General features: G+C 41.2%; 1 protein-coding gene across 2 annotated transcripts in view; it reads left to right on the forward strand.

Annotated features, from left to right (window-relative positions):
- Positions 1 to 24,515, forward strand: part of b3galt1b (UDP-Gal:betaGlcNAc beta 1,3-galactosyltransferase, polypeptide 1b) — a 45,320-nt gene that overhangs the window by 2,437 nt on the left and 18,368 nt on the right. Inside the window, exon 2 of one of the 2 annotated variants that reach the window (XM_034573940.1) lies at positions 5,432 to 5,616. The exons of the other annotated variant lie outside the window; for it this stretch is intronic. The gene's annotated coding sequence lies outside the window, so the exon portion shown is untranslated. The remainder of the gene's footprint in view (positions 1 to 5,431; positions 5,617 to 24,515) is intronic. 2 annotated transcript variants of the gene reach the window in all.

A 24,515-nucleotide genomic window follows, 5' to 3' on the forward strand; every position in this document is an offset into this window, starting at 1 on the left:
GGATTTTTTTCAAATTTGGCAAAAATGTTTACTTGGACTCAAATATTAATTGAATAGATTCTGGAGGTCAAAGGTCAAAAGTCACAGTGACAAACTACATTTACGGCCTTAACTTAAGAATTCCCGTTTTAAATCATGACAAAAACAATCAATACATTTTTATTACATTCCTATGAAGTCTTCATTACATATTATGTGGATCTGGACAGACATGCAACTGCAACTTGACTGTTTGGCAGAGGCATATAACCGCAGGGCGTTAATCCTTGTGTCTTTTCATTAATTAGTCACCTCCTACTTCCCAGAATGCACTGCAATCTGTCTAAAACAACACAATTGGATGATCTGTATAACATACGCATAGATGCAGTATTATATGCTTTTCCTCTCTTGCTCATTAATTGATATCATCAGTCTTGCATCAGCCTTTAAAACCTGACTCTGAATTTTTAGTTACAGTGCAGTTTTAAAGGGGACATAGCATGCAAATTCCACTTTGTTAGTGCTTCTACAGGTTAATGTGGGTATCTGGCATGTCTACCAACCCAAAAACTCTGGGGAAAAAACACTCGCGTGTTTTGTTATAGTTCCTCTAAGTCAGAAACGTCATGCTTGAGCGACTCGATTGCGCTTCCTGGGTTTTGTGTCGTAACAAGGAACTGGAAGTCTCCCTACATGGTCTTGGCCCCCCCCCCCCCCGTCCCCGTCCCCCCACACTCGCTACGCCGGGTTTACACCGGAGGCAGCGAGGCTGCGAGGCAGCGCAGCGCCGTTCCCAAGCACGCAGCCGCCGGGCTGTTCACACGGGACGAGCATTTCTCCGCTGGTCAGCCCGCGATTCACTCACATGTGGCATTTGTCTGGATCGTTGGGACTGGGAGGCTGCAGCAGCTGCTCGGGAGCGACCGCTCGCTCTCCCGTGCGTGAGCTGGAATTTGTGTCAGCGCCACACAGCCAGCAGTGTGGAAGATTTCCGCAGTGTTCAGCGCTACTGTAACCCCCGAACCCCGACATTCAACGGGTACAACAACAAGCGGAGAAAGCAGGAGGTTTTATATAAGGGCTGACCTTATATATACAGTCTATGGGGCTGACCATCGCGGAGAAATGCTCATCCCGTGTGAACAGCCAGGCGGCTGCGCGCTTGAGAACGGCGCTGCGCTGCCTCGCAGCGGTCTTCCACACTGCCAGCTGTGTGGAAGACTTCCGCAGTGTTCAGCTCTACTGTACGCCGGGTTACAGTAGTTACGCCGGGTTACAGTAGTTACGCCGGGGTACACCGGACGCGGAAGCGCCGCTGCGAGGCAGCGCAGCCGCCTGGCTGTTCACACGGGACGTGCATTTCTCCGTGCTGGTCAGCCACATAGACTGTATATATAAGGTCAGCCCGCGATTCTGCTTTCTCCGCTTGTTGTTGTACCCGTTGAATGTCGGGGTTCGGGGGTAAATGATGGTCTTCATAGCCCCCCCCCCCCCCCCTCTCTTTCTCTCTCTGTCTGTCTGCTTGTGTGCTTGTAGTGGATGGGCAGAGGGGGACATTTAATTATGTGATTGGGAAAATTAAAACTCCAGGACAACAGAAGGGGAATACAAAGTATGGGATGCATATTTGATAATTTATATCATATAAAATATGTAATTTATATCGTTTAAAATCATGGGGGGAGAGGGGGGAGGGGGGAGCTGGCTCATTAGCATTTAAAGGAACAGGCACTCAAAACAGGTCACTCTGTGGAGGGCTGTTTTATACAGGGTAAAAAGGGTGCTGTTTTATATGATCCTTGTGGTATTTTGACCAAAGTATGTTACAGATATTTCATTAAGACCCCAAGGAACCATATCAACTTGTGGTAAAATGGGCATGCTATGTCCCCTTTAAATAAGCAAAGTGAAACATTTGCTAAAGACAGTATTCACATTTTTTTGTTTCCATATTAAGGCATATAGTATATATATAGTCTACGAACCAGCAATTATGGGCACATTAGTTCAAACACTGATTTGAAGAGACACCATAATCCCAGTACGGGGCATTTTTCGTTTCAATTATTTCATGGTTAGAAATACTGAGAGTGAAGGAATGCATTTCACTGGGAGGCATCGAGGAACAATTCCAGCCCATGACTGGATTCGGGCTACCCTATTAGAGGAATGAGTCTCAACCAGGGCCTCTTGAAGTTTGACTTGATTTCCCCAGTGACCAGCAGACCAAAGCAGTTTTTATTGCAGTGACGAAAAAAGGGCCTTGGACAGGCTCTGCACAAGCCATGACCCTGAAACTGCAAATAGGAAAGAGTTTCAAAAAGCTGCTTTGATGCTGGGACTGCTAACATCTTGACTCGTATCATTTAGGCTGAAACGTACACGTAGCGAGGGTTGTTTGTTGTACAGGAAGAGCATTAATAAGACCACTGTTGTGGGTTTTTCGAGATAAGAGCCGATGATTGAAGGCTTAGCGTCTCTCCTGTAACTTGTTGGACTCATTAAACAGTGTGTTAGTCTGTGTTTGTCTTTAAAATACAGTGTAGACAGACTGAGTCATCTAAATCGGTTTGCTGACAGCGTTTATGAGACGTTACAGCTGAGAAAGCAGTTATAGTTATTGAGCTGAGCTACTAATAGTAAAGTGCAACAGCACCAGGAGAAAATGCCAAAGTGCAATTGGATTGAATGAATGAAAACATTTTCATAAAGAAAATAATAGGCTAATAATGCAAAATGACACTAATTCTAATATCACTGCTATTATACAAATAATATTTTCAGGGTGAGTAGTGGTTCGATTGGTGTTAATGATTTTCTGCTCTTCGTCTGCTGCTATTTTTTGCCTCACAGAATTATTGCTTATGGACGTTTCCATTAGTCGGCACAGTGTGATACCCCAGTCTACCATAACTGAGCTGTGTTGTAATCCTTTAACACATATGCTCTTTGAATGACAGTCTGTTTCAGCTGAGCGACGGCGGGCTCTGTAACAGTCTCCAGCCTCGGCTCAAATCTGATTTATTTTTCTCATGGTTCTACAATTCTGACTTACTCAAAAAAAAAAATTTAAAAAAACCCCACTCCCACATTCAGAGGTAACAAATTGCTCTCCAAAGAAAAAAACGAGCCAGATAAAAAAAATCTATGCAGGAGACAGCGAAAGATTCTCCATCGAAAACCAAACAAAGTGCTGTCGAGAACTGCCTTTGACCCATGAGTTGATTTAATGTGACACGTTGCTTTTTTTTTTATAGTTGTTCTGATGCTGTCCCAATTTCATTGTGAGTGTGCCTCTTACAAAGCAAGAGTGTACGGGTGTAGAGGTCGGGGCGGGGGATGGACATGCAGTAATTTTCTGTCCAAACCTAACCGACCTGAACCCGACAGGCATTCTGTTTTCCCGTGTCCGCAGCAGACCCAAGCCTGACGTTTTCCCTGTTTAGGTGAAGCGTAACAGAAATCAAGTAGATAGCCCACACAACGGGATAGAACCCGACCTGAATATCATTTCAATTCCTTTTGTCTGAACCTGGCCTGAGGCTCCTCCTGACTTTAAAATAGGGGACTTAGCATCCGATTATCAATCACAACAATATTTATCTTATCCTAAACAGCTATGGTATTATAAACTTACCCATTCCACATGTTTCAGTCCCATGCACTCAGTAAAGTCAATTTGCAGGAGATCAATTTGCATAGATCTTGTTGCCTTGTGTGGGTCCTACGTCCCTGATGTATACCGCTTATCCTTTGAGGGTCGTGCTGGAGACTGGAGCCAATCCCACATATTGAGCATACACCCTTGACAGGTCGCCAGTGTATCACACAGCCAGCACACAGAGACAAACAACCATTCACACTCACATTCACCCCTACGGTCAAATTAGAGTCTCCAATTAACCTAACCCTGATCTGCACTTCTCTGGACTGTGGGAGGAAGCCTCAGGTACCTGGAGAAAACCCACACAGACATGAGAACATGCCGCTCACTGAACGTTTAGAACGGATCTATTTATAATCACCGCAGACTTCTATTAGTTTAGAAAGATGTAAAGGCAAAAATGTAATCTGATGCACTCATGGAGTAAATTAGCTCTCTGTCCACCAGCATCATCGAGTCCCTCTGGAGTCATGTCCCACTCATTTTCACTCCCACTGAAGATGCTGCTTGTGGAAACTCTTGGCTTGAGTCAGTTAAACATGCAACATGATACAAATCAGCCAGTTTAACATGTTTACTTTTTCTCATCCTGATCTCTGTGCAGTGCATTCTACTCTCACTGGGTTTTGCTGTAGCCTGATGCTGGTTTTACTGAGCAGAAAGGAACGCAGACTGTTTTCCTCTGTTAACCTAATTCTATTCTAATATTATTAAAGAAACAAAAAAATTCCCTGTTGCCTTTTCCGGCTGTCACAGCTTTGATTTATCGCCAAAAGGCAAAAACAAAAAACAACACAATATGTGTGTGCACTGCACACACATATTGTGTTGTTTAGTCAGCCACCATTTGAATTCTACTTGTATAACATCCTTTGGCGTAACAAAATGTGTAGTTTTACACCAGCAACCACTGTTCAAAATTCATAGATCTTCTTCCTTGAGAGGTGTTTTTGCTGCAGTTATTCAGAATATGCATCTTGCAACTTGTATAGAAAGAATTCTTTTGAAATGCTGAGTCTTATGGGTCATTGACGGTTACAGTTGCTACCACAGGCACTCGAGCCTCTCCTTCATCTAGATGCTGTGCATGAAGACAATACAATATGTTTACCTGCTGCTCCTCCAGCATTTGAATAATGCAAGACTTTCCATCTTTGAAGGAGAAAAAAAGTTTCCACAACCATATCGCGGGTACTTCAGCAGTCTATGTGGGCACCATAAAAGAGGTGTAAAATGATTTTAGCTTGGTTGATGCACAATGTCGGTCTAGTGCAAGACAAGACAAAATGTAGCAGGACCTCATGCATAATGCAGGTGCAGAGATATTATGAGCAACAACAGCAAAATGGCACAAAGACAAAGCTGAGTAACGTTTTCTTGTGTTGCAGAATCAGCTCGTGTGTAAAGATAGATGTTTGACGTATTTCGGAGCGAGAGTCTGCGCAGTAATAATGACCCTGATCAGGACTTTTCACCCCGTTTGAATATTTCCATAATGTGTTCTTTGGCAGGGCCCTGTGATAGACATACTTATAGCTGTGTCATTTATGGCCCAGTGTGACAAAACAACAAGTCGACAAAACAAAGCTGTTCATTAGACACTAAACAGAACCTGTCAGAGAGAGAATAAGGTAGTAAACTGGATTTATTTTCTTTGTGTGCACGTGTTTTTTTGTGTCTGCCACTGCCTTACTTTCAATTTTGTTAAGCTGATCCTTTATGTGGCGCCCTGCACTATTATCAGAGAAGTCAGCCTCTGAATCCCTTTTCCTTGATCCATCACAGAAAACAGTGCCCGAGTTCTCAGTCTTATTCGTCTCCCTCAGAAGTACACAGCAACAGGACAGGCTGTGAAGGTGACACTGTACCGGAGGCGCGGACTTAACACAGAACAGCCTGCCTGGAATGGATATTCCTCAAAATCCCAAGCCAATTAGGGAAGTGGAGCCTTGGTGGTGACTGCAGAAAATGTACGAGGCTCAGCTTGGGCAGATGACAAGTACTCCAGTCCTGCAACATACAGCACAATGCACTTAGTGCAACATTATTTCTGACTCTGATTTCCGTGTTTTGTTGTTCAAGGGAAGCGGGTGAATATATATCTATATATCCTGAAGCACCGGAGCCGTCACTGCGATGGTTGCTTGTAAAAGAGCTTTTAGTTGAAACTGGAGTTAACTTGGCCTCCAAAACAATCCTCGAGCACTTTTCCACTTTTCATTTCAGCATGCATGTAGAGACCTCCTGGAGAAGTTAGCCTTGAAATTCTTTGTGCTGCTACTTTGTGAGAACTTTTTCACCTTATCAACTCTGTAATTTAGATGGTGTATCTTTGTGCAGTGTAACGACACCCTCTGAATTTCGGCAACAGTACGACTTTTTCAGGAGGGTTCAGAGGAGAGAAAGGTCAACTTCTCTGCAACTTGGCAAGCAGCACCTGTTCGATGATACGGAGGAGGGAGCGATCACGCCCCCACAGGCGGTGCGTCTGTTCTGCCTCTAGAAAAGATGGAAAAGAGCTCTCTCGTTCTTAATGAGAAAACCTGATTGAAATCAGCGGACACGAGGGATGCTATTGATTTGTTGGAGAGAGACAGAATTGTAATGTCATGTGTCTTTGAAAAATGGTCTTCTCTTTGCTTCACTGAAGCTCCTGTGTGAAAGGGAGGGGGGGAAAAAACAGCTCACAGCAAGTTGAACCAAACTAGAGCAGACGGAAACACGTATCTTGCTTTTTGGCTTCCCTGAGGTGTATTTATCAATTAGGCAATAACAGAACCAGGTAATTGTGATAAAACACAAAGCACTGCACAAGGTATTAACAAGAGGTGATGGAGGCATTGACAGAGGAGGGAAAAGAGACACGGTGTAATTGGTCAATTTGCAGTAATATCAGCACAAGATTAAGGACCTTGTCTTGAAAGCTTTCGAGAGCTGAGCTGAGGTGGATATGTATAGCCTACTTCCATCTTAAAGGTGCTCCAGCTAAATGACAGTATCTATTGTGAGCAGAATATTTTTCCAGTCAAACTCGAGCTTTGCAGCTGTTGTCGGGCAGACCAGCCTGTGGCGTTACTGAATGAAAAAAAAAAACTTTCCTACAGGCCAGTTTCTGACTGTAGGCAGCAGAAAAACAAATTTGACACATCACTTAACATATTCAGCACATTAAAATGTAAAAAAAAAGCATGTGCAAGTCTGAGGTCAACTGGGAAAATGGTTTTAAAAACAGTTTGACAGGATAAAAACAAAGAAATGTAGCCAAAGTCAAAACAGTACACTTTACATTTCCTTCTCAAGCATCTTAATGCTTAACGTTCGATACATAAGTAAAAGGCCGGGGCCTTCTGTCCGTACTCAAATAAAAGGAGCAGTAGCACAGGAACTCGTGGGGGGAAGTGGAGCCAATAGTTCCACAAAGGACACGAGAAGGAAATTAAAACAACGGTGTAACTTTTAGAGGAGACCATTCAAGTCTTGGTAAAAAAAAAACAGCTAAAAAACTACAGGGACAGTCACTTGTGTCTCTTTCTTAAGAGGTAGATTATCACATCCTATCGCTCTGTGTACTATTTGTTGTTGTCGGAAACTCCAGAATCTGTGCTGCCCTCTGGTGGATGTATTGCTAAACAACCATGCCAACGTGAAGGTAAAATAGTACGTAAACAGTGATGCTGACACCCTATTAAACGGACGTATCGCTTTCGCCTCTTATTTACGATGCACATTATCGCAACCTCCTCCACCATCGCCATGTTTGTTTTTGTCAGAAAGTCTCAACTCTGTGCCGCCCTCTACTGGATGTATTGCTTAATAACCATTCCAACGTAAAGGACGCATGGAGGGAGGTGGGCAGTGTCGGTTCCACTGTTTGAGGCAACATGAAACTGATCCTTTAAATTAGAGGATGACGCAACACTGCACTCTGTGTTCAACGTGTGCTAAGGCCATCTACTTTGATTTGACTCAACTGGAATTAATTTGTATAGAGAAGGCTTATCTCAGGAGAGTGTTCTCTCTGGGGTAGAGACAAAAAACACATAACCATTGAGATGGTTCAATTGAAAAAATTGATTTATAGCAGTAATATTCGGTCAGATAATCTACTGTGGTGTTCCTTTATATGCTTTTGTGCTCTGCATACTATATTAATCTGAATGGGTCCCTGTGTGATCTTAAAGTGATGGTGTGAGACATTTCTTTGCTTCTTTGTTTATGTTCTGATCAGCACCGTGCACTAAATCTCCAGCGAGCCATTCGGTCGTAACCACAGAGGTCAGCTGTTTGATTCGTTTGAACTCTCGAGTGCCGGCTCAATTGAGAAAAGCATTTTTGGGTTTGACTTAAAAAAGTCCCCGACAGAATACCAATGATAATTCTCTTCGCTGCTAAATAAAGATTTTAGTGAAGAACTCACGTAATAGGCCAGAATCTTTTATGATGATGACTCAAATAATTGATTTACTGTGCAACCTCCCTTTTAGATCTTTTCCTTGTTTCGTCCCCCATTCCAGCTTCCATTATCTTAATTAACTGTAATAGAACATTTTTTATGAATTTCTCTCTCTGAGTTTCTGTTTGTTCAACCTGTGTTTGCTCAGTGAGCTTTAGAGAAGGAGAAGCTGCAGTGAAAGGTTTGTGGATGGTAAATGTCATATGTTGCACATGTACGTGTAGATCACGACATGGACGCCTTAGTGTATCATGGCAGTTGTCTCTTTTTGTGAACAGTAAACTTAGATCTACAGAGCAATATACACTAAAGCCTGACCGATATATTATATATAGGTTATAAAATAGGCTGATGTGAGCCTTTTACAGACATATCAGTATCAGCATATACGTTAGCCGATATGCTCTGATAGGAAAACTTTTATTTGACAGAATAATGCAGGAAAAGATGTGCATTCAGTTTAAAATATTTTGCTCAGGTATTACAAGTTTATGGTTCTACTGTAAAATACCAACCTCATATTTCTTTGTCATAAAGGTTTGATGAGGAAATCTTATATATATAAAAAAAAATATATATATATTTTGGCTGATATATGGTATCAGAAATTCTTAATCTCTTAAATTGTATTGGTATTGGCCCCGCGTTGTTAAATACAGAAACATTATCAATATTGATGTGTGCGTCTGTTTGTGTGTGTTCAGTAAACATAAGAGTTGTTTTACTCACAACTGCACTGAATCAGCTGATGCATTCTGTATATTTGGCATAAGTGACAATAGAATAATAGTCGTCTTAGAATTGAAATGTAAAACTATGTCTCGTCGGTCATAGAGGCCACTGTGAGAGCATGTGGGCTCCTGGGTTCAAACTACTCCAGCTTCATTAGCATGGCCCTGTGAGGTTATGGAGTTCCAGTGTTTGCTGCAAGTCAGGACATGATCTCTTTGTGGACTGAGCTTTCAGACAATGGAGGAAAAGCAGTGAAGAAAAGTTTTCCTCCACTGCTTCGTGCTTTGTCTCAACTGGAGGACTTTTCAGACATGAACTCGTTGGGGGATCTGGTTGCGTTTGTCAAATACAGCCCCTCTGGAAAATTTCAGGAAGAAGTCTAGACCTCAGTGCATGTGTGAAAACAGCTCAGGAGTCACATATATTAGCAAAATACCACAAAAATATAGTAATCCTAAAATAAAGTACCACAAGTACTGCAGGGAAACCATAAATAAGGCTACAAATTGTGATAACTCCATATAACTTAATTACAGTACAGTTAATAGTGTGCAGTACACAGCAAAACTATGTAAAATATGAAATTTATTCAAAGGTTCTTTAAAAATTACAAACGCAAATGACAATTACTTAAAGTAATTGTGTTATGTTTAAGATGAAAGGTATTTGATCATCTCATGTATAATTCAAATGAAATGAAACAGGTTAGATGTGTCTTAAATATACAGGCCCCCAAAAATAGAACCTTAATGCAGGAAATGTGATTAAACCTGTCATTTCCAATTAAGAGGAACTGCATTAACAAGGTTATAAAAAGAACCTGGGAAAGCTTCCTCGGTCTCGACCTGGGTTATGTTTAATGGTAACATGGCTCCGCTGGAAAAGAAAATTGCCCGAACGAGAAAGAGACCAGATGGTAAGACTTCATTAAGATGCGAGAGGGTACAAGATAGTTACTGAACTTGGGCCAAGGCACAGTTGCAGCAGTGGCAGAGGAAGAGCCACAGTACCAGAGGCCGTCTCAAGAAGCTTGAGAGGAGATGGATTTTTTCCAACGTAACAATGATCTCCAACACGCAGCAAAAATCACACAAGATTTTGTAAAGGAGAAGAAAATATGAAAACAAGTACATGTGTATCCCCTGACTTGATTCCAAGAGAAGACCTTTGGAGTATTTTTAAGTGGAAGGTAGAGCGATAAAAAACCCTGCAGCAAAGAGCAGCTGAAAAGATCCAAGAATGTCAGAACATCTCCCCACAGACTTGTGCAAGACGGGTATGATCCACGCCCGGGAGGATCGGATCTGTTATCGGAAAGAAGGGAAAAATACAAAACATTACAAATTGAAAGTAGAGAAATAGAATCACTTGTAATGAAGGATGTTAAAAATGTTTGTTGTTGTTGGTTCTTTAATATGGATCTTTCATTAAGTCGTCCGACATTTCTGCTTTTCAGATTAATTAGCATCATTCTTTCTGGGCTTTGGATAAAAACAAATAAATTCTATTGAATAGACAGGATTTGTAATTACTTAGGATTACACTGTCATTGGCCAGGGTCAGCGCTGTTGTATACTTTATAGTGTACGACTTATTCATTTTAGCACCATGCCATATTTCTTGATACGTTGTATTGGCACGTCACAAAGCATTCCATAAGTTTGTCTGAAGTAAAACTCTGTGACAAGGTCAACGAGATGCACATGCACAATGTCCCTAGTTGTTTCGCGTTATCGTTTTCTTTTGAGTGTCCTCGTGCTAATGATGTCTGAAGGAGACAGGTTGAAAGATAAAGGTTAATCACTCTGTGTCCAAGTGCTCAAAGACCCAAAGCCTTTTCCACAGATACTCCTTCCTTTGTATTCTTAAGGAGAACCTGCAGCTCCTCGTTTCCCTCAAGTCAAAGTATTGATAAAAGATATTTTTGTTTTGTTTGTAAGAGCCTCAGCATAAAAGCAATTTACTCTGAAGAAAGCCAAATAACATATTTTGATCATTCATTTATTTTCCTAACTGGGGCTGCAACTATCGCCTTGTTTGGTGATTATTGGTTTTGATTCATGTGGTAATAATTAAGCCTTTCGATGTCACATATACTCCAAATATATATATATATATATAAGTTGCAACCACAAACATACACGTATATATATGTTTGTTTGTGTGTGTCCCACTCTAGTAGCTTATTACAATCCCCAAAATGTGTCTGTGTTCTTCAAAATAACATATCATAAAGGTTTGTTATGAAAGAAATTCCAATCATGGCCTTAAAACAGCTTAAATGTAACTCTACACCTTCCTTCCTCATTTCATGGCTGGATTTTATGAATATGCTGAATAACGAAGTGAACAGGAGGAGAAGATTTTAAAACGTGATTTTGTTTTAACTTTAACAAATCTGAACGTGATGGTATCAGTGTTCTCTTCTCTACAAAGTTAGTAATTGCTAAAGAGTAACAAAGCAGGCTGAAATATATTAAGGCAAACATTACATACTTTTCTCCAGACTAAGTTTATTACATCTAGAGACGGTTTCAAGTATCAGTGAGGAGACAACATTTAATTATTGTTGCTTTGACAGAGGTTCTTTGGGGACATTTCTAGTGTCAGTGCTCCGGCTGCAATCCATCTTATACGTCAAGCAGAGCTCCAGATATATATGAAATATGTTTCTACTGCTGTGTCATATACCCAATTATTCCACTGTGTGATTTATTACTATTATATTAAGTCTGTTGTGAGACTTTTTATATCATTTGAACTGGAAACAATGAGCCCAAACTGAAATATAGACACAAACCCGCAGCCTGACGTTTTTCTTATATCTTAATTTAGAGTTTGAATTAAAGCCCCAGTTGAGACGCACTGTGAAGGTGCCTTCAAGGTCTGGATCTATTTTTGGAATTGATAGGTGAAGAAAGCATCATAGCTCAGTTTGCTGCAGGCCTGTATCTCACAGTGTCATCGGAGGAGTTGTATTACCACCTAGATCTCATATCCACACTGTGCAGTAGAGATGAACCAGGAAAGAATGTGGCCGCAGTGGGAAACTCTATCAGGGTTTTCAAACTGGATACGGTGGCTATAGTTGTGTTTCCCCTTACTGGTAATCTTTTTGCTATTAACCTTTATTGTTATCGTCATTATTATTATGATTTTGTGCAGAGTTTTCCTGATCTGTCTGACCGAGGGTGAGATCCGTAAAGTCCTCTGGGACAAACTTGATATTTTGGGAGTGTTAAAATACGGGTTACTCCACGTGACACCTTTCTCAAACTCTGTGTTATTTGAACAACTGAACGGAGGTAAACAAAAACTGAACAGATCCTTGTACTGTACAGAAAGGTACATAGTGTTTCTGAGATTTACAGTTCTCAGAACACAGTCCTGCCTGTGGGTTTGTTTCCTGTCTGCTTTTGTTAATTGCGGGTTGGCTTCCAAGAAATACCAATGAAAATTCACACAGAACAAAGCACGGGCTGCTCTTGTCTCTGGTATTACAACCCTTTTCTTTTTTTTTTGTCCGTTTGCCTCTTCTGTTTGTTTTGCAGCACAGAAGCACAGTTTGGAATAAAAGATTAGAGTGAAAGCGTCCATTTACAGCTCAGGGAACTGACTTTAAGTAAACCTGCCAGCCATCAGGGCCCTGCGATACGCTGGTGAACTGTCCAGGGTGTACTCCGCCTCTCGGCCTGCGGCCCTTAAGTGAACGAGTGGTATAGCAATGGATGGATGGATGGATGTCAGCCATCAATGTCATATGGATGTTGAAAGAGTTCAGAAAAGGTCGTTGTAAGTCTCAATTTCACACATTGCAGTTTTCACAGAGGAACCTGTCACTTTATTCCTATTTTTCACAATTTACTTGTTTTAGTTTTTTGAAGATTTTCTGCAGCCTCTTGCACATTCTCTACTTTCCGGTCTCATCGCTGAATTACAGTTAAACTGCCTCGACATAATTACAGACAGTAACTATGATGAATCTAGTTCTGTAATTACTGCGCTGGTCTGTTTTAGCCGCCTCTGACTGTCAGCACCGGGAAATTATCTGCATAATGAGACACTTTTCTTGACAATGTGTGGCTGCACCTCAGAACTTTAGAGCAATCGTGAAAGCTTAACGGTACAATCACAACCTACTGAGGAAAATATAGGGAGAAATATAGACTACTTCTGGAAGGATTTGGCTTGTGGTTTATTGTAGGACAAATTTTTAAGATCCATTTCTGCACAGTTTCACACGGAAAAGACGATTCCTCAAACAGCCCCATCTGCTTTACACTGATTGTTTTGGGCTCTCGTCGTAAAGCTTCTCGTACAGTAAACCTCCCTATTGGCAGAGAATAGACGGAATAAAAACATTCAGTCTAACTGTGTGTGACGATCTGTCATTTTGGTGGCAGCGTTCCTTTACTGAGCTGTTTGGATGAGGAGGTCCAGCTCAGCAGGAAGGCCCGTGCTCCTTTTGGCAGCGGTGATCACACGGCCGCCATGAGGGAGAGGCAGCGAGCGCCAAGGGGCGTCATGGCTTCATTTTGTGAGGACACAGGCCCCTTACTTTATATAAACCCACTCATGTTAAAACGGGCTGCTGTTCTTCAGGGATGAGCTATTGCTACAGTCACACAACAATACGCACCGTTGATGCAGGTGTTGGGGAGAGAGGGTTGGTCTGCGGCAGAGACAGCTCTGCAGCTTCTTTGATTGTGGCAGGTAGAGGAGTTCTGGGTGGAGGCAGAGCAGCAGAGTCATGGACTGAGTTTGATTCTAGAGCTTTGTACTGAAGAGGCTGAGGTGCGACATTATGGGGGAAAAAATAATCATGTGTTCACTCAAGCTTGTGTGCAAGTTGGTGATGTGAGTAGCATTAGCCAAACTGAGAGTCAGTGTCAATTACACAGTTTCTATAAATGTTCAGTGTAAAATCCTAATTGGGGATAGTTGATTAAAAGAAAATACCTGGAGGAACACTGCATATTCAAGTGAGCCCTGAATAAAGGAGACAAACCAAAAGGATCCTTATAGATTTTCTTCTCTTTTTCTCTTTAGCTTGTAGTTTATATACTGTTACCAAAATCCCAGGTTTTGAATTTTGACCACGACCTGTGACTTCTTGCAACAGTATGACGCTATAGTTGACGCCTTTTGCTTCTGAGAAAAATGGAATAGGTTGTTTTAAACTTGGTAAACAAACAACCAAAGGTGCTTTTAAAATAATATCTTCTACAGACATGATAACTGCTACTTGGACTTAAACAGCGGTTGTGGCTCAGCTTTAGAAAAAAAAACCTAAGGAGGTGATTGAAATTTTAAGTAGTTGTTCAGAAAAACAACTAACGCAGACTGTTGTGTTTATTACATGAAAAACCAACAGTGATCACATTTAAGTATCACGTATAAAACTTTTTAATGTACACCGTTTACATGATTGTGTATGGCAAGAAAACTTCCACTGCACGCAGCAAGAGAAAGTCTGCACCCACTCAATTATAGTGAGTAGCCATCATATTGTACACAACAGCTGGAGAAACCGCTTCAACTGCTGCAAAACCACAATACATGAAATTGGCAAAATCCCTGAGGACATGAGAGAGATAATTACATAGACGGTACATGACAGCAGAGTGCCAGGTCATCCGGACTGACCCTGAAATGAGAAAATTCCAGACACAATGAGAACAGCCTGAATGAAGGGCAATTTACTAAAAAAAATGGCCCTTTCAGACTCCAGGAGAGATGGAAACACAGCTGCTTTTGCTTTTACACTATAAATAATGAAATGAACAGTAAATGATCTAAAAATCGACTGTTTTCATCTAGTTTTTCCTTCTGTGATTAAACATCTAGTGGTTGATTTCATCGTTTTTTCTTTCTTCATGAGGAGAAATAGAGAGATAGATAGATCCTCATGGATATATTTACAATTTGTAGAGAATTCTGTTTTCTAATAACTTTGTTCATTTTATTCCGGACTCTTATATAGCTTGCCACTTTTATTGCACACAGCAAATATTACCGTGACATTTCTCAGAGTAAATACTCTTGGTTGCTTGGTCCTGTCTGTGCTAAATTACTCTTTGCAGAGTCACAAATTATCAGTTGAATACATCCTGAATCTGAATAATGCACCATATGCCAGGTCTCAGCGGCGCGGCGTCTCCAGAGGAGCGTAGATTGTGTGTGCTCAGTAGAAGTGAATTTTTTCTGCTCCTGTGGGTGAGTTTAGATGTGCAGCCAAACTGCCCAAATTAAAACAAATGGCAATGTGTATTTTCATGTACAAAAGATGTTTGAGTGGACAAAGCACACAAAGCAATGCAGAGAAGTGAAATGTCACCATGCAGGCTGTTGAAAAATAATTGAAAATGTATAGTAAATAGCGTTATTTGAATCGATTTATTATTACATAGCACCAACATGGTGAATATTGTGGTTTCTTGATTTTCTGCACCGTGATGTTCTTGTTATTTGCTCTATTTTTAAGCCACACCAGCATTACCTTTTCTTTTTTTTCACCGAAAAACCACATTTCTCTTCTCTTAAGCTTTGGTACTTGATGAGTGGCAGGCTGCTGTTATGTTATTCACTTTGGCAGTTCTATAGCCTCTCCTTTTTAAAAAAGTATAGACTTTCTTTGCCCTGCTGTGATGGATATAGATTTTCTCTGTCGAGTCAGGTACGCATCACACACACAGATTTCACAGACACACAGAAGAGTTGTTTATATGGAGGAAGGTGTGCGGGGGGGGGGGGGGGGGGGGGGGGGGGGGGACAGCTGGTCTCACTCTGGCAAGAAGTTGAACAACACTGAGAGTGTACGGCCACGGTAGAAGCACTTGTTAGCATGTTGTTTGGCAGAGTGGTGCTTTGAGCTGAATACACATGGATGAACACATCTTAGCTTAGCATGTTAGGGTTAGGGTTATCTTCTGGGCACCATGAATACAAAATGTATTCATTCATCCATCTGTATTTGTTGAGGTATTTCAGTCTGAACCAGATGAGCCATGCTACTAATGTGACTACATATCTGCAAGTGAAACGTTATGTGAAACGTGTCAATTTGTGAGCTTCAGAAGTGCTGGTACCGTGAAAGAGCAAGGCTAGCTGTTTCCCCCTGTTTTCAGTCCTTATGCTAAGCTAAGCTAACCTGCAGCTGGCAGTAACCTTGTATTAAACATGCAGGTTGCATGAAATGATTGGTTTAGTAAATTTGCGGACATCATTCTATTTTCATTTCTTTCTGTTCCACATCAAATGCACTAAAATTGAATTAATGATATTGGTATTCATACTCGTTGTGGATTTACCGATTGAAGCTTTATCTCAGCTCCTGGCTCAATACATTAACATTTTTTGTTGCTGTGTGTTGCATGTGTGTGTGTTTGTGTGTGTGTGTGTGTGTGTGCGTGTGTTGCTGTGTGTGTCCTTGGTGCTTTTTACCGCCACTAGCAATGTGGTATTATGGTAATTTACTTTCTCTATTTGCACACCACTTAGCAGACTGAGGCTCCCAGCCAAAATGGCTTAGTGGATGCAGATATTATTACTGTGTGTGCACTTTTGACTTAAAGCATAATAACTACAATTCTTATCAGATGAAGGCGGCAAATATCCGCAGCAGATGGTTTATATACGTTGGCCAGGCAGAGAAATCCCAAATAGGGCGTACAGACCTATTCATTGGTTCTGTCACTTCCAATCTGAGTCGAGGGCTCTGTGCACATTCGAGCCTCGATATTTCAGGTGAGAGAAAATAGAATAGAACACATGGATTTGGAGCAACATTTACCACGTCTTCTTCCACTATTCTTTTCATTCATCATATTAAGCCACTGTGACCATCGAACTGCCGTGAACCACACTTGAGATGGCGGCGTGCTTTTTTTCTCTGATGATGTTAGACATAAATCACTTTGTGGCTGCATCTCGGAGTATGAAGATGGTATTGATTTTGTTTTTTTTAATTGTGTAGCTCCCTGTGTCTGCTCATGATGGAGGAGACCTGCTGTATGTCAGTGGTACATATTTTCAGAAGTCTTGTTCTGTGACAGCATTTTTCAGACTTTGTGCATTAGTTTGAATATTTGATCTGATGTGGTCCTGTCTCTCCCTCAAAAAAAACAGTATTATTAATACAATTTCTATACCTCTTCATTTTTGCCTTAATCAAGTGCATGTGAACAAGTTCTGTCTGGTATTTTAACCTGCATTTAAAAACTCTGAATTACTGATTTGTATTACACTGCAAAGAGTTTCACCACTGCACCCATACACTGACTCATTCTGAATCCATTTACTTTCCAATTTCTTTGGCTCTTCTAATTGTCTTTTTTCACTTCGCACGACACTGCCACGCTGCGTCAGAGCACCCTAAACTTTATCTTGGACAAACTTAGGCGAGAGACACTTGTCCTCTGTTGGCATTCTCACATCCTGTACCTGTAATAGGAGCCCTGGAGCTGCAATGCTTCCCAGCATCCCTCCCCAGGCCTGCTGACTCTCTGCTGGCTCTCTGCTGGCTCTCTGCGCCATGCTTGCATAAACACTTGCCCTGGTTGTATTATGCGACAGTTCAAAGACACATAATGCACATTCAGCCGAGGAAATCTTGACTCACCGAGAGACTGGATTTTGAGAGAGCTGGAGACTTAGCGTCAGATTCTCCGCCTGATGATCAATGGAGACAAAAGGTGTTTGACAGAGTGACTCATGGTGGCCAGCTGTAATTGTGTTTGCCTCACAGCTTTAACTTGTATCATAAATTATCCAGAGCGCTGTACTGATGAAGAGGGGCTGGAAGCTAGAAGAAGCCGATTTTTACAACTGAGCGCAGCAAAGGAAATAGGTTTCTTACCTTGGGCTCTCTGTGTGTTGACTTTGGCTCCCGTCATATTGAATGTGAATGCATATTTCATGACAGAGCTTTGGGATTGAGGGAGAGGGGAGAGAGGAGAGAGGGCGGTGAGTCGAAGAGAACCCATGCTTTTTTGAGGGGTACACACAGCAGCGAGTACACAGTGTTATCTCCAAAGAAAGTTGTGGCTTGCGTTTCATTTGTGCTGTGCTTGCGTCTGTGTGTGGGTGCGCGTGGCGATAAAAAACACTCCGGTGTGGCCTGTGTGTGCATTGCGTGGGTGTGCGGTGTGACGTCAAGTTCTGCATTCACGCCACCGTTCTTTTATTCTGTTGTGTAACACAAGTGCAGCAAATCACCGGTGCGACTGTGGGTCAACAACGTGTGTCACGGTGAAGTGCTTCATAAGACGGCGTGGCGAGGGTCTTCACTGTGCCACTGGGCGGGAGGAGCGGACGGGGATAATAGGATTCCGAGGTGTCGTCGGGGTTAGGGAGCTGCAGCCCGTCAGGTAATGAGAGGAAAATGCCCGACCCCCTGTATAATGATTCATCGTTAATGCTGATGTCACCACAGAAGGGAGAGGCTGCAGTGACAGGAGGGTCACGCTCGGCTTTTTACAATAACCGTGACCGTGTGTTTGGAGCGACAAGAGTGAAATCTCCGGTTACTGGTGTACGGAGATGAGCCACTCTGTGTAATGGAAGCTTAATTACTTCCTGTCACATGTGCAGGTCCCACAGCTGCTTTAACTCCCATACATCAACGCCTGTCTTCATAAAGAACACATTTACCAACCCCTGTTAACCTGCAGGTGAGTGCCCCATTAGGAACATGGTTGGTGCACTTAGTACATTCTGTCTTTATGCCTACTTAAGAAAAAGCATTTAAAATGATCTGCAAGATTCCTAAATCATCATTCAATACATGTCCAATATTCCTCTACCTCTGAAAAATGTACAATAACTTGTAAACACGTTTTAATTTTTAGGTTTTACTCTTGTCGCTTTTGTTTTACCTCTTACATCCTCACACTATGTAGTTTTTTATTAGATTTTTTATTGGATTTATATTGAGCTCTATTCTATTTTAAAAATAATATTGCTCTTATCGCTGTGTTAACTTACATATAATAAGTCCATCAATCTTTATTTATATAGCACCGTTCAAACATTAAAATGCATTTCAAAGTGCTTTACAAGTGATTGACAAAACATAGGATTTCGAAAATAAATAAATAAAATGTTAAAAAGGAAAAAGGAAAAGACAACAATAAACGAAAGTTAAGACAATAAAATATATATAATCAACACAAGTTTGATAAAACAAAATAGACTAAGAAAGTAATAATGATTAATTGTTAAACATACATATTAAAGATGATAAAACCATGAGATTATACAACAAATATAACATGGAACTTAAACAGACATGTACAGTATATGTAGCCTGATAGTGTTAAAAACTGTGCTGCGACATTCCACCAAAGCATCGTCTGTACAGTAAAACACCCACCATTATCAGTGTATTTCTGTATTTTTCCATTAAAGTTAATGGATCTTCCAATTTATTACTCTCCTGGGTTTTGCTCTCTTTGGATTGTTGCAACCAAAAAGCCTGAAAATTGTGGTGCTTCTTTTAATGTTTTTGAGATGAAAAAAGCATGAAAACAAATAGTTGCGCTTTCATTTTATGTAGACCTTACATATGCCGAGCTTTAGCAAAGTCTAAGAATATTAACGATTTGTGCAGTGGACCAAATAGTTCAGGTCAAGTCACACTCTTTTTATTACAGAGGACATTTTGACTTAAGTTATAAATTTCTGGTTTACAATGGCTCAAAGGACCCTGAAAGCAGTCATTTTTAATGTTATCAATTACACACAAAAGATCTGTTCTTTTCAGCTCGTGCCTCACAATCACTAGCTCATTCATCAGCGTGGCGTCCAGCTCACTAATAAGGTCTAATCATAATTTACGTGATTGTACGGTGCAGCCACTGTGACCCGATGGGTCATTTTTCACCTCCCACTAATTTCCATGTGGAACCCGGTGGGACGCATTGGATTTTAGGTCCCAAAGTTGGCCACAGTTCAATCAGATACAGCTCTGACACATGGAATTGCACTCGCTCTACAACGTGCCGCCGGTTTGAGAGGCACAGCGGGGTTGACCTTTAATTTAGGAAACAGCATGGTGAAACAACGTCAAGCGGCGGAGAAGCACGGAGGCTGAAGTGATTACAATGATAGTTACACAGGTTAATGACAGGGACGTGCTTGATTAGCAGCCGTATGTTGTGCGTTATCACCCTGGTTATCATCACAATCTTGGGCATTTATTTAGTCTCGAGATTCACGGGGCAAAAGAAAAAAACCTCCGCGCGACAGAGTATTTCTATCCTGCGAGTGCACAGAACAGTATCCACGAGTGCAAACCTATATAACATCAGATTTTTGTGTCGACAGCAATACGATCTGTGAAGTTTATAGCTGCTAGAGAGAAAATAAAGGGGAAGAGGGTTAGAAGATCAGAGGTAGGCTGGGTACAAAGTGACCAATGGAAGGAGGGGAGCATCAACAACCCGCATCCCCGCCTCTTAAGTGTCAAAATTCAACTTGACGAATGAGCATCTATCAGGCGGTGTTGAGCAGTTCTGAATGCATAGAGAAGGGCTGGTTCTTTCTGGTCTCATCCCCGGGCTCCCTGAACCACAGTTGTGCATGTGGAGCAAGTACAGTTTGCATGCATGTGGTTAATAGGTGCACGAACTTTGAGACCAAATAAACACCATAACAATCCTACTTGTGGCAGGAGTCTCTGGTGATACCTCAAAGCCAACACTGTTTGGTTTTCGTTCACTGAGATTAAATATATTTGTTAAGGAGGGTTTAGTTCTCACAGCAGACCAGAGTCTTTTCTGGCAAACTCAGTCGGTTCTTAGTCGTACAATTTCATCTGGTTATGTTAAGTACTGGGATGGAGCGCTTTTCATTATTCAGCTGTGGTTGTGGCATAAATGGACACGGATCTACTCCACAGGATGTGTGGTGACATAATGAAGTTTATTTAGACTGATCAGCCACAACAGTTAAATGGGTAACTGGTTATAAGGTTGTGGCTGATCTGTATAGTTTAGGTTTTAAATAGGTTTTAAATCACAAAATAAGATGTTTAGTCTGTTTTGGGTCAGTTTGCCTGAAGCAAAATAGTAAGAGGGGACACTTTTCCACCCAAACCTTGAAGCTGCTTGACATCCTCGACGAATCAGTCTTTGTGCGCATCAACTGTGACGTCAACACGACGCCTTTCCCTCTGCGGTTGAGTTGCCGTGACTCTGTGACGTGTGCTCCCAAACAATAGGTCAATAGGTGTCGCTGCTGAGAAAAATACAGCAACACTGACAGAAGAAGAAGAGGAAACGCAAAACAGAACAGTTTTGGCACCGGCTTGTTTCCTCCAGGAGCAATGCTTCTTGCTGGTGCGCACGTCTTTGCCTAGACAAACTGGCTGCAGGGTTTTCTTCATAGTTTCCAACAGAATGTCTCCTCTCTACCTACCGTCCTGCAATCTCCCTCCAGGAGCCATCTGAGAATCTCTACGCTCCATCATTATTGACAGTGATGAGGGGGTCATAGAGATGTCTGTAGAGACAGACCTGTACAGAGTCTTGCCTCCTGCTTGCCAGGGGAAATTACTTCATTTCCCACAAACACTGCCGTGCACAAAGATGCGAATGGCGAGCATATACTAGGCTTAACCCTAGTCAATATTGCAGAGTTAAAAATATCCTTCAGGTGACTCACATGGAACAGTTTATTATGTGAATACAAAGAATGTAGAGAGATGTTTGTTTTCCAGGCTCTGGCCTTCTCACCCCTCGCTTACATACCAGCCTCTGAAGAAAAAGATTCCTCAAACCACTATGTAGTATACTTTACAGGAAAGCTCAACATCTTTTTATTATCTGGTTTCACTGAACCTAACATTGACTGTCCTGGATAACCTGTTCTATGAAGCTGGTACGAACACATTGACGAGGGTTTCGCTTCCATTTATTGTCACAGTATCTCCTCATGATGAGCTGCAGTGTTTGAATTAGAAAATAAAAGCATCAATTAAAGATTTAATGAATCTTTGTTCAATTAAAATTAAACTACATTAGATTTTTATATTTTTTCATTTATTGTGATAAACTTTCCCTCTGTTTGTCACAAACATATTATATTACATTATTTTACGTAATATAATATTATAATATATAACGTTATGTTATATTACATTATATTATATTACATTACTGTGAACTCGTTTGTTCCTGTCAGGATCCTGTAGTCCTCCATGATTCTGTTTTTTTCCAGTGATCTGATTGGTCAGAAGTTTGGCTGTCGATGGGTTTTGATCTATTATCTCAAACTTAACTGGCTCTTAGCTGTTCAGCGTAAGTTACCATGGTGAATTACATTTCATGAAACTCAAAACCCAGAGTTGAACCTGACGTCACCTTGATAACCACAAATCCTGCTTCCTAGCACAGGATCCAGAACAACCACAACCTTTAGAAATGCAGCTAAATTAATTCAACTTCCGACACTCATCATAATCATATTCGACCTTTAACTAGCATGCATGGGGCAGCATTGAAGCCCCATGATGCACATACTCATCAGCAAGAGAAATTTGTGGAATTCGCAATAAATGCTGTTTAAATATACGAAATTCTGCTCGGCAGCAACACGCATGCAGAAACGATCAGGCAGCAGAAGGCACAACATCAGAGATCTGCTTCAGTGCTATCAAAGAGCTAGCAGCTATGGCAGGATTAAACCCTGATTTCCATGCCCATGTTGCCAAGTACACAAACACTAACTGAGCCAAGACATCGCTTTAACTAACTATTAATTTTTAACTTTGTGAAGCTGTGTCAGTAACAGGCTGCCGGCACGACATAAACATTTCGCTTCTTGCTTCACATGCATATTTGAGGCTGGCAGCTGACATGAGGATCCCCATATGCCAACAGCAGGGATACAACATCAACTGTTTATTTCCCTCATAGAATCAACAGGAGGGACTTTAAAGCTGTTTGCAGACCTGAACTTGTCTTTCACATGTGAAGAACACAGCAAGACATTGTTGGATTGTCGGCTCAGATGTGTTTACAACAACGGGGACATTTCTGGAACATGAAGGCATTGGAGGGACTCCTGGGTGGAGCATGCAAGAGGCAGGATATAACGTATAAGTTCCACTGTGGAAATCAGAAAATGTGTTTACGTTACATTGACTGCCCTTTTCTCAAAAACCTCTCAACTCTCGCTGTCTTTCCAAGTTGAAATCCTCATCAGTGTCTTTTACGTCTTTTTCACCCTAAGATATTTGTATTATTCCAGTTTCATGTCTGTCACGTGACGTCATCAACACGCCGACCCGCTCGCTGTGAATTTTATGAAAGACTTCCTGCTGTATTCCGACTCTGATGTCAGGGGGTTGGCAGGAAAAGTTTCAGAAATTGTCTGGAGCCACTGACTCAGACATTTGTGTTCCCGCGCAGTTCAATTCAAGGTTTTAACAATAATTTTTGATAGGGCACAGAGAATGATGTGAATGTTGTAGTCTTTTGGCATTTTAGACCCCTATGTGATGTCATCGGGATTAGATGGCGGTGAAGCAGAACGTAGTTCAGGAATTCCCCCGCGTAGATGCCGTGTGTATTTACAACAACGATTACATAAACAGTTTGTAACATAATGGAAAGTAAATGAATGGAGGAGTTATTGTCGGTAATGGTAGAGTATCCGTACAGGCATATTGTATATCAAGCAGTCTCGTTGAAAATAGAAGAGAAGAAGGGATTTAAAGTTTGACAGCAGCCCCATGATTGGCTGGAAGAGACTGTGGCAGAATCTAATTGGCCATTTAAAAAACGCCCACAATCAGCTGATCAATAAGTATAGAGAGAGTGAGAGATTTGAGATTGATTGAACTTCCTGACTGACGAAATGTCTTGACTACGAGATGACTCCCAGTGAAATTTAGCACAAACATTCACGTCCCACCTCAGGACGAAATATTGTATCTTTGGTGAATTTTTCCATGTGCAAAATTTGAATTTTGTTTTGACAAAATACTTTCAGAAACCATTGACGTACCTCAAAGCCCTACTGTGCCAAAGACTTCAACATTTGCATTCTCACATACAGCCCCCTCCATCATTTCAGGGGAACTGTCTGGACCTCAGTGCACGTCTGAAAGCAGCTGAAGGCTACAGCCACACTAAAAGTGAAATAGTTCAAAAAACTTAAGTGCAGATTTTATAAATCTTCCAAACACCTTTTATAAAATGACAGACAAATGATATTGCCCTCAACAAACACACCCACTTTGTAAGATACTACGGATTATGAATGATTTTTTTATTTGGCATCTTTGGACTATCCATTAACGTGACGAAGCAGTAGAAATGCAAGTGTTGAGTTAAAACCTCCATCTTAATTGTGATTTGACAAAGCATATCTCCTGAACCCTATCCAACAATACTATATCATATCTCTCTATATATCATGAATTTCCTCAATGGGCAAACCATGTACTTTGATAATCAGCCAGCCCATGATGTGTACATTTATGAGTAAGTTTTCTATGTTTTTCCATCTGGCTGAATCTATTTTTTACAGCATGCTGTGTTATTTCTGGTGCATGTAAAATGTTCTGTTTCAGATGTAAATTCAAAACACCAGAGACATCATTAAGAGATTACAGGCTTTACTACATGTTGAAATCTGGTTGTTAAAAAGAAACTGCTGCTCATGGGGCCTCATCAGCAG

This window comes from Hippoglossus hippoglossus, chromosome 21, assembly GCF_009819705.1.
Source record: "Hippoglossus hippoglossus isolate fHipHip1 chromosome 21, fHipHip1.pri, whole genome shotgun sequence".
In the NCBI taxonomy this organism is placed as follows: Eukaryota; Metazoa; Chordata; class Actinopteri; order Pleuronectiformes; family Pleuronectidae; genus Hippoglossus; species Hippoglossus hippoglossus.